General features: G+C 42.0%; 1 protein-coding gene across 3 annotated transcripts in view; it reads left to right on the top strand.

The window, feature by feature from the left end:
• Positions 1-11536: 11536 nt before the first annotated feature.
• CDH17 (cadherin 17) overlaps positions 11537-15972 on the top strand; it is an 88946-nt gene continuing 84510 nt past the window's right edge. For 2 of the 3 annotated variants that reach the window (XM_061439361.1, XM_061439364.1), the window contains exon 1: positions 11566-11674. The gene's annotated coding sequence lies outside the window, so the exon portion shown is untranslated. Of the gene's footprint in view, positions 11675-15972 lie in introns of all 3 variants that reach the window. The other variant, XM_061439362.1, reaches the window with a different exon arrangement.

The raw sequence follows: 15972 nt of genomic DNA on the forward strand, positions 1-15972 counted from the left end.
ATGTATTCTGGTTATATAGATTTCACATAACCATATGCGGCTGAACAGTTGTCAGATACATTTAATTCAATAGGATATATTTATTGCTCTGCCTCTGGAATGTAGTAGCATTTTGGTGGGTCATAAACCTCTTGAGGATATCTTTCTGCCTCTGGGTCATCTTCACAGTCATCAGTTCTCACTGTATGTATCATTACTTTCTGGTTTTTTTTTTTTTTTAAATTGGAGTATAGTTGCTTACAACATTGTGTTAGCTTCTGCTGTACAATGAAATGAATCAGCTATATGTATACACGTATCCCTTCCCTGTTAGAGCCCTCTCCCAGCCTGCCCCCATCCCCACCCATCTAGGTCGCCACAGAGCTTTGGGCTGAGCTCCATGTGCTATATGGCAGCTTCCCATGTGTCTGTTTTCACACACGGCAGTGCACTACTTGCTAATCAGCAGGACGCTAAATAAATGAGACTTTACTGCATTACTTGCCACAAGAGACGAAGGCTGCATGTGTCTATAAAATATCATTTGTGGTCAATTTATTTAAAAGTGATAGAAGGTGATGGGAAAAGGAGCTGTGAAACATACTTTCTCCTTTCTCAGTGCCCACCAGCCCCTGCCGGGTTTTCTGGCTGTTTTTGTCCTGCATTTGCTGCCCAGATAAGTGACTGAGGCATCAGTTGTCTTCTGAACTCATTCGCCTTTGGTAACAGGTGTTCATCCTTTTCCTGGTGGTGCTGTTGTCCTTATTTCAGTGGGCAGGATTTTCACACAGGAAATGCTCTGGGCATTGGTGCCCACAAAATACCATCTGCAGCCTGCCAAACCCAGACAGTGGGGGAAGGCTTTTGAAGGCCGAATTCCCTAAGTTAGAGGACAAATGAAGTCACTTGCTGGCTGTGTGATATTGAGAGAATAACTCAACCTCTCCGAACCTCCTTTTTCTTACCTGTAAAAGTGTGGTGGTAATGCCTGTGCCATGGGAGAGGGGAGACTGTAAAGATTCACGGAGGAAATGAATATGAAACACTTAGTACTTGGTCTGGAATGATAATTCATGAATGGCAGTGGATCTAAGTGCTTGTAACCCTGCCATCAGCTCAGATTTCTCTGACCATTGGAGACACAGAATCTCAAGTCTAAAGACACCCCCAAGATACCTGCAGATGACTGAGACCTAACCTCAAGTCAGACAACCTGCCCCTTCCTTCTGCACCCCTTTTGCTTCCAGGTCACCAGCTCCTGTGTCTACAGATGTGCAACTTGTGTTTCACGCTGTGTCCACTGGTCGAGACCCTTATATCCTTGAGATGCTAACAAAGGAGAACAGTTCTTATGTTTCAATACTAATATTGTAGTTCTCTAAACTCCAAGTTTACCTTCCAATTCAGGAGGCTTCATTTACGTTTTCTGAAAGGCCAGGTTCAGAATGTGAAATGAGGGCCAGCACATGGTGTTGTGGTGAAACTGTCTTCTCTGGAAACTGTCCAGTTGAGAATGTGCTCAACACTGTCTCTACAGAAATACATGCCTCGATGGTTTGAACAAAAAACCCACCACTCACCCCTTATTGACCCAGATCCTTTGCTCAAAACAAGAATAAGAAGTTAGGGAAAGTCAGGGTGTGCCTGCATATGTGTGTGTGTAACTAAAGTGTTCTCATTTTAAAGTTTACTAATAGAACATGTCAAAATAAAAAAAAAATAGAATAATGTAATAAACTGCCATGTGGCATCATTGCCCAATTGCCTTGGTACTTAGCTTGTGCCTAGTCTTGTTTCATTTCTGCTGCCCTGTACCACACTACCTTCCCTTACAACCAGAATGGATTCTTGCAAAGCACATCTAAGACAGCAAATCACTTCATCCATAGCTCTATACATATCACTAAGTAAGAACCCTTAAAGAACTGAAACCACATCACCATTTTCACACCCCAAAATGGAATTTACCTATTTATAGAACTTTTTTTAAAAAAGAATTGGTTTGGGGAATTCCCTGGCAGTCTGGTGGTTAGGACTCTGAACTCTCACTGACCTGGGTTCGGTCACTGGTTGGGGAGCTAAAATCTCCCATGCTGCATGAAAAAACAAAACCACAACAGAGAATTGGTCCATGCCTTCTTTCAATTTTCTTTTAATCTATAACTGTTTAATCTTTTTTCCTTTTCAATTTATACATGGAAGAAACAGAGTCATCTGTCCTGGAGTATTTCTATTTTGCAACTCCGAGTGTCATTTCATCTGTAACTTGTTCCTCTCACCAGCATTTCCTGTAGACTAGTTCTTTAGACCTACAGTCTAGAATGGAAAGTTTGATCTGCTGTTTCTATTGTACCTATTAGATACAATAGATCTGCTGTATCTATTGATAGATACAATTTTCTATCAAGAAATCTTCATAAGCATACTTCTTTCGGGGGCAATGGTGCGACATGTTGTCTGTTTGTCGTAGTTCATCATTTTGATAGATTCATTTTTCACTACAGGTTGCAAAATGATAATAGTCTAATTATATCATTCCTTCATTTATCTGATGGAAGTCTTCTATAAAGAGGAAGTTTCCCTTAAAACTCTTTGGTTACCCCAAGGTACAGTTTGCACAGTAAGGGCAGGTTAAATCCTTTATTCTTATCTATCAGAAAATGAAGATCATGGCATCCGGTCCCATCACTTCATGGGAAATAGATGGGGAAACAGTCGAAACAGTGTCAGACTTTATTTTTTTTGGGCTCCAAAATCACTGCAGATGGTGACTGCAGCCATGAAATTAAAAGACGCTTACTCCTTGGAAGGAAAGTTATGACCAACCTAGATAGCATATTCAAAAGCAGAGACATTACTTTGCCCACAAAGGTCTGTCTAGTCAAGACTGTGGTTTTTCCTGTGGTCATGTATGGATGTGAGAGTTGGACTGTGAAGAAGGCTGAGTGCCGAGGAATTGATGCTTTTGAACTGTGGTGTTGGAGAAGACTCTTGAGAGTCCCTTGGACTGCAAGGAATCCAACCAGTCCATTCTGAAGGAGATCAGCCCTGGGATTTCTTTGGAAGGAATGATGCTGAAGCTGAAACTCCAATACTTTGGCCACCTCATGCGAAGAGTTGACTCATTGGAAAAGACTCTGATGCTGGGAGGGATTGGGGGCAGGAGGAGAAGGGGATGACAGAGGATGAGATGGCTGGATGGCATCACCGACTCGATGGACGTGAGTCTCAGTGAACTCCGGGAGTTGGTGTTGGACAGGGAGGCCTGGCATGCTGCGATTCATGGGGTCGCAAAGAGTCAGACATGACTGAGCCACTGATCTGATCTGATTCGTAATGATAACTTGGTTCTTAGTCATCCTCCAAGGGTGATCAATGAGTTTTTGTTGTTGAGTATAATTATAGCCTCATGGATTTAAACATGTTTGATGTCTTTCAGTTCATTTCAGTCATTTTTTGCCTCTGAGAGCCTCTTTCTGTTTGCTGAATTCTTTGAATACAACTCCAGTGGGTTTTGATAACTTCTTTGCTGTCCATTATGACAAATGTTCTAGGTACATTTTGTACATTTCCTGCTCCAGACCAAGAGTCAGCAATTTCTTCAAGGAGACTTAGCTCTTTTTGTGAGAAATGATGTTTAAAGATCACAAGATGGCTTTAGGGCTGCTCATTGCTTATGAGCTGGTCATTGTTTCTAGGCTGTTTCAGTGGACAGAATGATAAAAATTATTTAGGAGAAAATACATCATGAGTTCCTGCTAAAATTTTGAATTTGGACTTAGTATTGTAGGACTGCTATTTAACTTCTTTGATTTTGTATTTGTATATTTTTGCTCTTCTGCCTAAAATCTTGACTCCAAGCAGTATTAATATAATTACTTTGGCTTTACTATCTGTGTTTCAGAATGATGATATTAATATCATTGCTAGCAGAATGATTTCTGAAAACAGTTTAAGATTTTTAAGGTGATTTTTGTTCTTAGGATCTAACCCACCATGGTTCACAGTGATATTGCTGTTTTTAAATTGTTTGAATTGTTTCCTCTCAGGCTATGCTTCTCATTCAATACATAATGAATTTTGTTTGTTTCATTTGCTTTCCATTTAAGAGTAGCTTTCTTTTAATTTTGACCTAAAGTTGTTTTGTAGTTATGTAAAGAATTTGCATGGTTCTAATGTCAAATCTATACAGTTATATTCAGAGCAGTTCTAGCTTCTGTTCTTATTCTCTCCACTTTGATCTCTAGCTTCCCCTATGATAACTATTAAACAAATGTGCTTTATCCTTCTATTTTCTAAAGTATAAGTAAATGTATATCTGGATGTGTTTATATATGTGCATAATTATATAAATTATATGTATATAAATAAATATATGAATTAGTATCTTCCCCTTCTTCAGTATTAGATAAATGCTTCAGTTCAGTTCAGTTCAGTCACTCAGTTGTGTCCAACTCTTTGCGACCCCATGGACTGCAGCATGCCAGGCTTCCCTGTCCATCACCAGCTCCCAGAGCTTGCTCAAATTCATGTCCAATGAGTCGGTAATGCCATTCAACCATCTCATCCTCTGTTGTCCCCTTCTCCTCCTGCCTTCAATATTTCCTAGCATCAGGGTCTTTATCAGGTGGCCAAAGTACTGGAGTTTCAGCTTCAGCATCAGTCCTTCCAATAAGTACTCAGGACTGATTTCCTTTAGGATGGACTGGTTGGATCTCCTTGCAGTCCAAGGGACTCTCAAGAAACTTCTCCAACAAGAATCTCCTCCAACAAGAATCTCCAACACCACAGCTCGACAGCATTGATTCTTGGGCGCTCAGCTTTCTTTATGGTCCAACTCTCACATCCATACATGACTACTGGAAAAACAATGGCTTTGACTAGATGGACCTTTGTTGGAAAAGTAATGTCTCTGTTTTTTAATATGCTGTCTAGGTTGGTTATAGCTTTCCTTCCAAGGAGCAAGTGTCTTTTAATTTCAGGGCTGCAGTCACCATCTGCAGTGATTTTGGAGCCCCCCAAAATAAAGTTTCTCACTGTTTCCATTGTTTCCCCATATTTACCATGAAGTGATGGGACCAGGTGCCATGATTTTAGTTTTCTGAATGTTGAGTTTTAAGCCAGGTTTTTCACTCTCCTCTTTCACTTTCATCAAGAGGCTTTTTAGTTAGTCTTCACTTTCTGTCATAAGGGTGGTGTCATCTGCATATCTGAGTTTATTGATATTTCTCCTGGCAATCTTGATTCCAGCTTGTGCTTCATCCAGCCTAGCATTTCACTTGGTGTACTCTGCATATAAGTTAAATAAGCAAGGTGACAATATACAGCCTTGATGTACTCCTTTCCTGATTTGGAACCAGTCCATTGTTCCATGTCTGGTTCCAACTGCTGCTTCTTGACCTGCATACAGATACCTCAGGAGGCAGGAAAGGTGGTCTGGTATTCTCATCTCTTTAGAATTTCCCACAGTTTGTTGTGATCCACACAGTCAAAGGCTTTGACATAGTCAATAAAGCAGAAGTACATGTTTTCCTGGAACTCTCTTGCTTTTTCTATGATCCAACAGATGTCAACAATTTGATCTCTGGTTCCTCTGCCTTTTCTAAATCCAGCTTGAACATCTGGAAGTTCACAGTTTATGTACTGTGGAAACCTCCCTTAGAGAATTTTGAGCATTACTCTGCTAGCATGTGAGATGAGCGCAATTGTGCTGTAGTTTGAACGTTCTTTGGGATTGCCTTTCTTTGGGATTGGAATGAAAACCGACCTTTTCCAGTCCTGTGGCCACTGCTGAGGTTTCCAAATTTGCTAGCATATTGAGGGCAGCACTTTCACAGCATCATCTTTTAGGACTTGAAATAGCTCAGCTGGAATTCCATCACCTCCACTAGCTTTGTTGCTAGTGATGCTTCCTAAGGCCCACTTGACTTCTGACTCCAGGATGAGCCCTAGATGAGTGATGGTAGCATACTATTAAATATATACATTTTCTTTTGGTTTTCAGTTCAGTTCAGTTCAGTTCAGTCGCTCAGTTGTGTCTGACTCTGCAACCCCATGAATTGCAGCACGCCAGGCCTCCCTGTCCGTCACCAACTCCAGGAGTTCACTCAAACTCATGTTCATCAAGTCGGTGATGCCATCCAGCCATCTCATCCTCTGTTGTGCCCTTCTCCTCCTGCCCCCAATCCCTCCCAGCATCAGAGTCTTTTCCAAAGAGTCAACTCTTCGCATGAGGTGGCCAAAGTATTGGAGTTTCAGCTTTAGCATCATTCCTTCCAAAGAACATCCAGGACTGATCTCCTTTAGAATGGACTGGTTGGATTCCTTGCAGTCCAAGGGACTCTCAAGAGTCTTCTCCAACACCACAGTTCAAAGCATCAATTCTTCGGCACTCACCTTTCTTCACAGTCCTTATTTTATTTTAAACTTTTTATTTTGTATTGAGGTATAGCCAATTAACCAGCAATGTTGTGATAGTTTCAGGTGAACTGTGAAGGGACTCAGCCATACATATAGATATATCCCTTCTTCCCCAAACTCCCCTCCCATCCAGGCTGCCACATGACGTTAAGCAGAATTCCATGTGCTCTACAGTAGGTCCTTGTTGATTAACCATTTTAAATATAGCAGTGTTCTGGGTAGCAGCAGCCAAGCAAAGACTCAGCTGCTTGGTTAGAGCCTGAAAGTCAATTCCTCTCAGTTGTTGAATTTTCAACTCATGAATTTCTGTGGTCCAGAGAGCAAAAGTTCCTCAAAATTGTCTACCACAAATAAGCAATGTTAAGAGTAACTTGCATGGTGCCTCTTCAGACCCTAGCTCAGACAGTTTTGGAAAAAGCCTCCAAGAGCCCAACCAGCTCAAAAGTAGAAGAGCTGCTATTCGTTGGATGCCAGTCAGGTAGAGAGAAAAGCTGATGTAATTTTATGAATTGAGAAGCTTGGCCTATAGTCCAGGTGATGCAGGATCATTTGACTTCTAGTAGAGTTGACCATAACCTTGACTAGACGGATCTTTGTTGGCCAAGTAATGTCTCTGCTTTTCAATATGCTATCTAGGTTGGACATAACTTTCCTTCCAAGGAGTAAGCGTCTTTTAATTTCATGGCTGCAGTCACCATCTGCAGTGATTTTGGAGCCCAAAAAGTCAAGGCTATGGTTTTTCCTGTGGTCATGTATGGATGTGAGAGTTGGACTGTGAAGAAGGCTGAGTGCCGAAGAATTGATGCTTTTGAACTGTGGTGTTGGAGAAGACTCTTGAGAGTCCCTTGGATTGCAAGGAGATCCAACCAGTCCATTCTGAAGGAGATCAGCCCTGGGATTTCTTTGGAAGGAATGATGCTAAAACTTAAACTCCAGTACTTTGGCCACCTCATGCGAAGAGTTGACTCATTGGAAAAGACTCTGATGCTGGGAGGGATTGGGGGCAGGAGGAGAAGGGGACGACAGAGGATGAGATGGCTGGATGGCATCACCAACTCGATGAACATGAGTTTGAGTGAACTCTGGGAGTTGGTGATGGACAGGGAGGCCTGGCGTGCTGTGATTCATGGGGTTGCAAAGAGTCAGACACGACTGAGTGACTGAAATGAACTGAACTGAACTGAACTGAGAGTTGACCAGAAGTCTGCTTCTAGGCAAGACCAGTATTTCTTTTTTCCTAAGAAGTCAGTTTGAATGCTCTAGGGTGAGGGATCAGGCCATGTGTTTCAAGGGAAGCACAGATGGAACAAAGCTGGACATGAGCTGTTAACTGCTAAAGCTGGAGGTTGGTACATGTGTTCATTACATTAATCTCTCTACTTCTGTTTACGTTTAATTTTTTCCACTGCAAAATGTTACAATAAGAGAATTCAAGTCGCGCGCACACACACACACACACACACACACACACACAGCCTGACTGAAGCATTTGGTATCCAACCATAGACTACAGATACTCCTGTGGGCCTTCTACATCAATCCTTGAATCAAATTAATCACCAGCAGAAAGATTATCCTAGATGGATCTCATTAATTTAAATTCCAGCGGAAAAGCCTTTTTACTAAGTTAATTTTTCATGTTATATGCTTTGCTTTTATCAATGGTGGATGTAAGAGATACCCTTATAGAGAATGTACATCTTTTATACAGTCAATGCAAAAAGATATTACATTGTTGGATGTACATTCTAGAATTGAGGTTTAATCTGATTCAGGTATATTTTCCCAGGAATAATCCTGTATAAATGGTATTGCATACTTCTACCAGAAGGCATCTAGTGACCAGTTTGCCAACATGTGATGGGACAGTCTAGTCTTTACCTAGACTCATTATTTCACTAGGCATTTGAAAATGATAACATTCAGATTATATCATCATCACTTCATTTGTTTGCTGGAAGACATCTATAAGAGAAGCTTTTTCTTATCACCCTAGAGTTCCTCTGCTCGTGGAATGGCTGGCATGCTTTAAGCCTGGAAGATGCTAAGAGTGGTTACCACCTTCCTCAACCTCAGCAGAACCTTAGTAAACTTCTGAAATGGAGAGGATGGCATTTGGACAGAGCAGTCTGGATGAACTCATATAAATATGTCCTGGAGGGAATATAGAAGTAGATGAATAAACAGGGCTGGTTTAACATTGCCTACTTCAACATTAGTGAGTTTGCCCAAAGTAACAATTTTGGCTTTGATGTAAGTTCTCTAGAACTTTTTTTAAACTATGTGAAACAGTTAGTTGTACACTAAGGCCTCTTCTGTTTAGTTGAGACACTCAAGTCCAAGTAATAGGAGAAAGGATGTGGTCCTGGTGTCCAGGGTAGAAGCTGTGACTAGGACACCTCTATAAATCAGGAGCGGTGTTCACAATGACAAAGATCCTGAGTTATCTGAATCCAAATCTTAGCTCTGTAACCACCAGTTATGTGTCTATGAACAAGGTATTTGACTTCCTTGAAGCTCAGTTTCTGTAATTAGGGTTGGAGACTGTGATCTACCTTTCAGTCTTGCGTACATTAGAGATAAGATAAGCCAAGCACTTTGCCCAGCATCTGGCACAGAATAGATACTTGCTAAGTAGACCTCATCATCATTTAGAAGTAATTCAGAAAAAGGCAAACAACATGTGATACCACTTATATGTGGAATCTAAAATATGACACAATGAACTCATCTAGCAAAGAGAAGCAAACTCACAGACACAGACAATAGTCTTGTGGTTGCCAAGGGGGAGGTGGGGTGGGAGAGGGACGGACTGAAAGTTTGGTGGTTGGCCAGGAGGGAGAAGGAGAAGGTGTAAGTAAACAAATAAATGGAAGAAAGACAAAGGAACTGCTTAATGATCAGACTAAATAGTCAAGTCGGAATTGGGGACCATCCCTAAATTCAGGGCTGAACACAATGGGTGGCAAAACAGCTTCTGGAGCAATCACAGGGGCTACATTTGAAAACTGTGCAAGGTCCCTACTGGGGAGAGTTGTATGTCCACCAAATCCAAAGACATTGCTGCAGGGTTGTAAAGTCAGGGCAACTCTCTAGTCAGCTACCCATAGAAATCAGAGTTCTCACTGCACTTTCAGAAGCCATTTGGTGAGAAATATGTCCAAATGGTGTCTGCTGAGATGCTAACGACTTCTTTCAAGCTTTCTCACTGATGTTTGCTGTATTTTAGCTTTTAAAATAGAAACTTAAATGAGAATTTGAACTTAGCTTTCTGTGGCTTCCTTTGTATTTGGTTTGCTTATCAACGACACCAATTTTAGTTTCCTAGCAGCCTTTGCAATACCACGAGATTAGGTTGATTAAGCCTTCTAGGCTTGCGGTCAGTTCAGTTCAGTTCAGTTGCTCAGTCGTGTCCGACTCTGCGACCCCATGAATTGCAGCACGCCAGGCCTCCCTCTCCATCACCAACTCCCGGAGTTCACTCAAACTCACATCCATTGAGTTGGTGATGCCATCCAGCCATCTCATCCTCTGTCGTCCCCTTCTCCTCCTGCCCCCAATCCCTCCCAGCATCAGAGTCTTTTCCAATGAGTCAACTCTTCGCATGAGGTGGCCAAAGTACTGGAGTTTCAGCTTCAGCATCAGTCCTTCCAATGAACAACCAGGACTGATCTCCTTTAGAATGGACGGGTTGAATCTCCTTGCAGTCCACAGGACTCTCAAGAGTCTTCTCCAACACCAGGCTTGTGGTAGATGAGGCTAATTGCTGTTGGTTCCTGGTCTGAATGAGGTTGGGAGGCAAATGGCAAAACACTCTCAAGGCAGGTAGAGTAGGGTTGAAAGGCTCCTTAGAAAAGTAATTAATGGAAGATGTTGGAATCTCCTCTTTCTACCTTCAGTATATTCTTACGTATCTTGGTACCATTTTTAAGCAGAGTTCAGAGCTCCCTACAAACACCCCTATTGCACCTTAGTTTTTTTAACCCCTTAATTGTGCCACTGCGGTTATGAGCACAGAGTAGGCGGTTCAGTTATGGAAGGTCTAGTCTAAGATTTCCAAATCTTTGTTGGCGATAAATATAGGAGTCAAGAATAGCATTGGAATTGGGATTCAGATCCTAATTTGCCAGTCCCCAAAAGCTGTGGTCTTAAACACTCTGACTCAAAGAAGAGTGTGCATATGTTAGTCTCTCAGTCGTGTCCGACTCTTTGTGACCCCATGGACTCCCCACAGGCTCCTCTGTCCATAGAATTTTCCAGGCAAGAATACTGGAGTGGGTTGCCATTTCCTTCTCCACAAAGAATAGTAGACTAATAGTTCATTAGGGAGCTGACTAAAAATGGGGAGAAATAAGTTCTCATTGCCCGTGTCAGGCTCAGGAAATGTGTCCTTGACCCTGAGAGCCCTGGGACTGGCTCTGTGGTAATTCTCCCTCCAGTCTTTTCCTCATGATCAACAAAGAAAAAGACCAAAGGGTCCTCTATTCCAAAGACAGAAAATTAATTTCAAAGTCCAAAGTGAAACTCACTCAGACTCTTTGCAACCTCAGGGACTATACAGTCCCTGGAATTCTCCAGGCCAGAATCCTGGAGTGTGCAGCCTTTCCCTTCTCCAGGGGATCTTTCCAACCCAGGGATCGACCCCAGGTCTCCCGCATTGCAGGCGGATTCTTTACCAGCTGAGCCACCAGGGAAGCCCAAGTCCAAGTCAAAGTCCAAGGCCCCTGTTAAATTCCAGAAGGAAAGTCAGCACATTGGCAATGTTGTACTGGGAGCCATGTGATACTCCAGTAATGGAGAGGATGTTCAGTTATTGGGGGAAGGGGCTTCCCAGGTGGCCCACCGATAAAGAATCCACCTGCCAAGCAGGAGATGGTGGTTGGATCCCTGGGTCAGGAAGATCCCCTGGAGAAGGAATTGGCAACCCATTCTGTACTCTTGCATGGAAAAGCCCATGGACAGAGGAGCCTAGCCTGCTGCCGTCCAGGAGGTTGCAAAAGAATCAGACAAGACTGAGTGACTAAACAACGAACAATATGTGAAAAACCCAGGAAGTCAGGGATAATTGATTGACTGCTGGGGCAAAGTGCACCTGGCCGCGTGTCTAATTCTTTGAACAATATTGGCTTCTGGGCTGGGCTGGTCTGAGCTGAACTCCAGTAAAGCTAACCACTTCCTCATTAGCTCTGAGACAGGGTGACCTTCCTCCAGACCAGCTGAGACAGAGACTGGATCCAAGTCGGCCAGGTGATGCTCTCCCTCCACGCCGAGAAAGGTCAGGGGGATGTCTAAGAGGATACCAGCTGGGGAGGAGATCTGGGTGGAACGTGCTCTAGGGGGTAAAGTAGTTGGTGTTATCTGGGAATGGAAATGACACCAGGGCAGGTTTCGCGGCCAGGGGAGGATTCCCAGGGAAGGAGCTCTCAGAAAAGGTGGGGCGAAGGGACAGCTGGTAGGAATGATGTCGGGGTGGGAGTGTGGATGTTTGGGCTGTGGTTCTGTGAGCTGATGCGTCTAAACTGCCTCTGATTCTGGTGCCTGGTGGATAAGTAGAGCCGCATAGGAGAGGCACCCTGCGGGTATTAAATGCTCTCAGCCCTGGGTAGCTATGAAGTGCTCTGATATATATATATATATATATATATATATATATTTTTTTTTTTTTTTTTAATTCACACCTGGATTCAAGCCTTGCTGAGTCTATTTTTATCTTCTTTTTTTCTCGGTTTCTTTATTTGCAAAGTAATACAAATAATGACCTCACAGCATTGTTGTGAGGGTAATACGCTGAGACCAGTTAGGAAAGTGCCTGACAAAGGGCAGGCCTTGGATCGGTGAGTCTCAAGCTCAGCTGAGCCTTTGGTACCAAGGAGAACATAGAGATGGCTATTGTCAGATTATCAAACGCCAATCCAATTAGAATCACTTTGCTTCTGTGCAGCCAGGGTTAAGAAGCTCAGTACTAAAAATTAATTGTTTTCGGAAAGCTCAGAGGATAGAAAAGAGTGGTGGTTTTTGGTTAACTTTTAGTCAAGTCCTGTGTTGTTAACTGGGATTAGTTTGCTTTTATATAAAATGGTAACTTGGAGAAGGTACAGCCACCTCTGGCTTGTAAATCAATCTGATTGGATATAGTGCTGGTTCTAGGCGATCCCCTTTGCTTCTCACACTTAGGAGCAGAACTGGGAAGATATGGGAGTAAAACAGTCTCTTTGGAGCCTTGCCTCTGGGACTCACCGGACAAGACCACAGGGTTTGAAATAGGGGCACTGAGTGAGACTCCAACAGTTTAATCAAAGACGGTCTGGGGCCTCCCCATGCTTTGTGAGGGGACCTGGCATAACCTGAGCACTCATTGGTGACCCTCAAGAATCTTTCCCCAGTGGCTTCCCTCTTTCCTCCTCCTTCAGGCTTCTCCTGAAGAACAGCAAAGTGGATCTCAGGTGTGAGATTTCATTCCTGGATTTTCTCATGTAGCAACTGGAAAATTTCAGGCTTAAGAAGAGAGAGCTTTTCCAGAAATTCTCCTGCGTTATTATTGTGTGCGTACGTGACCCTAGGCTTAATATTACCCTGAGCCGGAAGACCAAAGGGAGAAAAAAATTTCTCTTTTGTTTTCCGAGTTACTAGATTTGGTCACGTCGAAAGAAAGTAGACTTCCCTTTTTGGGGGGCAGTGAATTCAAAGAGTTTCTCTAGTGCTGAACTGACTGACCTGAAGCGCTAGGAGAGAGACGGAAAGGCCTGTGGTCGCCTGGTCCTCTTTTCCCTCCTTCTTTGCTCAGGGCAGAGAACTTTCAAGAATGGAAATGTTCTTATATACACTTTTAAAAGTAAAACATAGAAGATGAGATCAAATAATAAGTAAAATAAGCAAAACAAATACACTTAGGTGAGACTAACATGATTAAAATCCCTCAAATCATCTATGATAATAGAACACAATGAATTTGTTCTGAAGTTCTTTGTTTGAGGTAACTGGAAATGTTTAAGCCTGTGTCTTGTATTTCATATCAGGGTGAGTTTGGCTGCAGGAATTACCTCTTCCTTTTTTTGGTAACAGCTTTACTGAAATAAAAATTAATGTATGTAAAAGTTACCAATTTAAAGTCAGAACTCAATAGTTGTTTTTAGTATATTTACAGAATCATGCAACCGTCACTGCAACCAATTTTAGAATATTTTTATCACTACGAAAAGAAACTCCATATCCTTTAACATAAACTTCTAACCCCATCGACCCACTCCCTGACCTCAGGCAACCCTGAATCTACTTTCTAGCTCTATGAACTTGCCTGTTCTGGGCATTTCACATGAATGGAGTCATACAGTGTTTGGCCTTTTTTGTCTGGCTACTTTTACTTCATCTATGTTATAGCATATGCCAGCTCTCCATTGCTTTTTGTGGCTGAAGAATACCCTATTACCTGGATACACCACATTTTGTTTATCCGTTTGTTGGTTGAGTGGACATTTCGTTGTTTTCACTTTTAGTTATTATGCATAATGCTGCCATGACCACTCATGCACCGATTTTTATGTGGACATATGTCATTTTTTTCTTAGATACATACCTAAGAATGACATTGCTAAGTCAGATGGTTTAAGTTTTTGAGGAAATTTCCAGATTTTTTTTTTTTCCAAAGTGACTTTATCATTTACATTCCCACTGAGTATACAAAGATTCTGATTTCTCTATATACTCTCCAATACTTGCTATTATATGTCCTTTTTGTTATAGTTATCTTAATGAGTATAAAGTAGTATCTTACTGTGGATTTGATTTACATGATGTTTATGCCTAATGATGTTGACCATTTTTTCATGTGTTTGTTAGCTATTTGAATACCTTCTTTAATAATATCTGTTCTTAACCTTTGTCTATTTCTGATGGATTTTAATCTAGTTATTTTTGAATTCTAAGAGTTTTTTTTTAAAATGTGTTCTAGCTACAGCTCCCTCCTCAGATATGTGGTTTACTCTCATCCTGTGGTGGCCTTTCCACTGTAAAAAAATAAAATTATTTTTCTTTATTTGCTGCACTGGGTCTATGTTGCAGCACGTGGAATCTGATTATAGTTGCAGCACGCAAACTCTTAGTTGTGGCATGTGGGATCTGATTCCCTGACCAGGGACTGAACTTGGGCCCCTTGCACTGGGAGTGGGGGGCCTTAGCCACTGGACCACCAGGGAAGTCCCCCACTTTTAATAGTGCTCTTTGAAGCACAAATTCTTAACTTTGATGAAGTCCAATTTGTTTATCTATTGTTGTTTGTGCTTTTGCTGTTATGTCTAAGAAACCATTGCCAAATCCAAAGACATTCAGATTTACCACTGTTTTCTTCTAAGAGTTTTATAGAGTCCCTAATTTCAGGTCTTTAATCCACTCTGAGTTCATTTTTCTGGATGGTATGATATAGGAGTTTTGACTTCATTCCTTTGCATGTGGGTATGCAGTTATTTCATCACCATGTGTTGAAAATACTATTTTTCTCCAGGAAATACTTCTTAAGAACAACATTTTCAGAGGCAATTCCAATGTTTTGTTTTCCCATGAGAAACCCGTAAGTAGAGAAGGCAATCCAGAGTTCACTGAGCCCTCGTGTCCAAGTCACGGAGTCCTTCCTAGGCAAGGTGGGTGATTCCCAGGCGTATTCACTGCCAGCCTCCTATTTGTACCCATGGCAGGAATTACCAATCAATCACAGCACCCTGGCTAAGGCTTGGTGACTACCAAGGCTAACATGAAGGGGTAGTGTTCCAAGAGATTCAGTTTGGGAGAGAGTGAAATGGTGAGGTCAATTTCGGATATGTTGAGTTTGTAGTGCATTTGGGACATATAAAGGGAGCTTTGGCAATAATTGGTTGGTGTAAAAAGACTGAAACCCAGGCCGGGGGTGGGGGGGAATCTATGCTGAGAGACTTGAGACTTTGCTGTACAGATGGGAACAGATCCAACCTTCTAGAATGAGTGATAAGGTGAGATAACCTGGCATTGACCCAAGGAGTCTGGTGAGGCTACAAATGGGACTGCCAGAGACTGGCTCGAGAAGTAGAAAAGAAATCAGAACAGTATTTGAAAATAAACTAAGGATAAAGGGCAGTTCAGGGAAGGCTATTGATAGTGTCACATGTTGTGAGAGATCTGGTAAAGTGCAGCGTTTCTGATTATCAAACGGGGTTGTTATCGCCTTTGTGAATGCAGCTTCCATGGGATACTGGAGGTGGAAATAAGATGCAATAGTCTGAGCATTGAACTGGATGTAAGCCGAGACCAATGCTGGTGAAATCTGGTAAGAGATACAGAGATCAGACTCAGAAAAGCAACAAGATTATTGTAATTTCTTGGAATTAAGAAAAAAATTTGAGGTCAAATGAAATGTTCAGTAGACTGTGAAAAAAATGTCTGAGGCAAGATAAGCATCTTTGTGTTTGCCAGATTCAGTCTACATGGACGACATCAACTCAACTGCAGTGTTGTCTGAGACAGGTCCTGCAGAAATGGTGGGGGAAAATTATTATCAAGGACAGACCTTGTTAAAGAATATTTACTTGCAGATAGAGCACAGAATCA

This window comes from Bos javanicus, chromosome 14 (assembly GCF_032452875.1).
Source record: "Bos javanicus breed banteng chromosome 14, ARS-OSU_banteng_1.0, whole genome shotgun sequence".
NCBI lineage: Eukaryota > Metazoa > Chordata > Mammalia > Artiodactyla > Bovidae > Bos > Bos javanicus.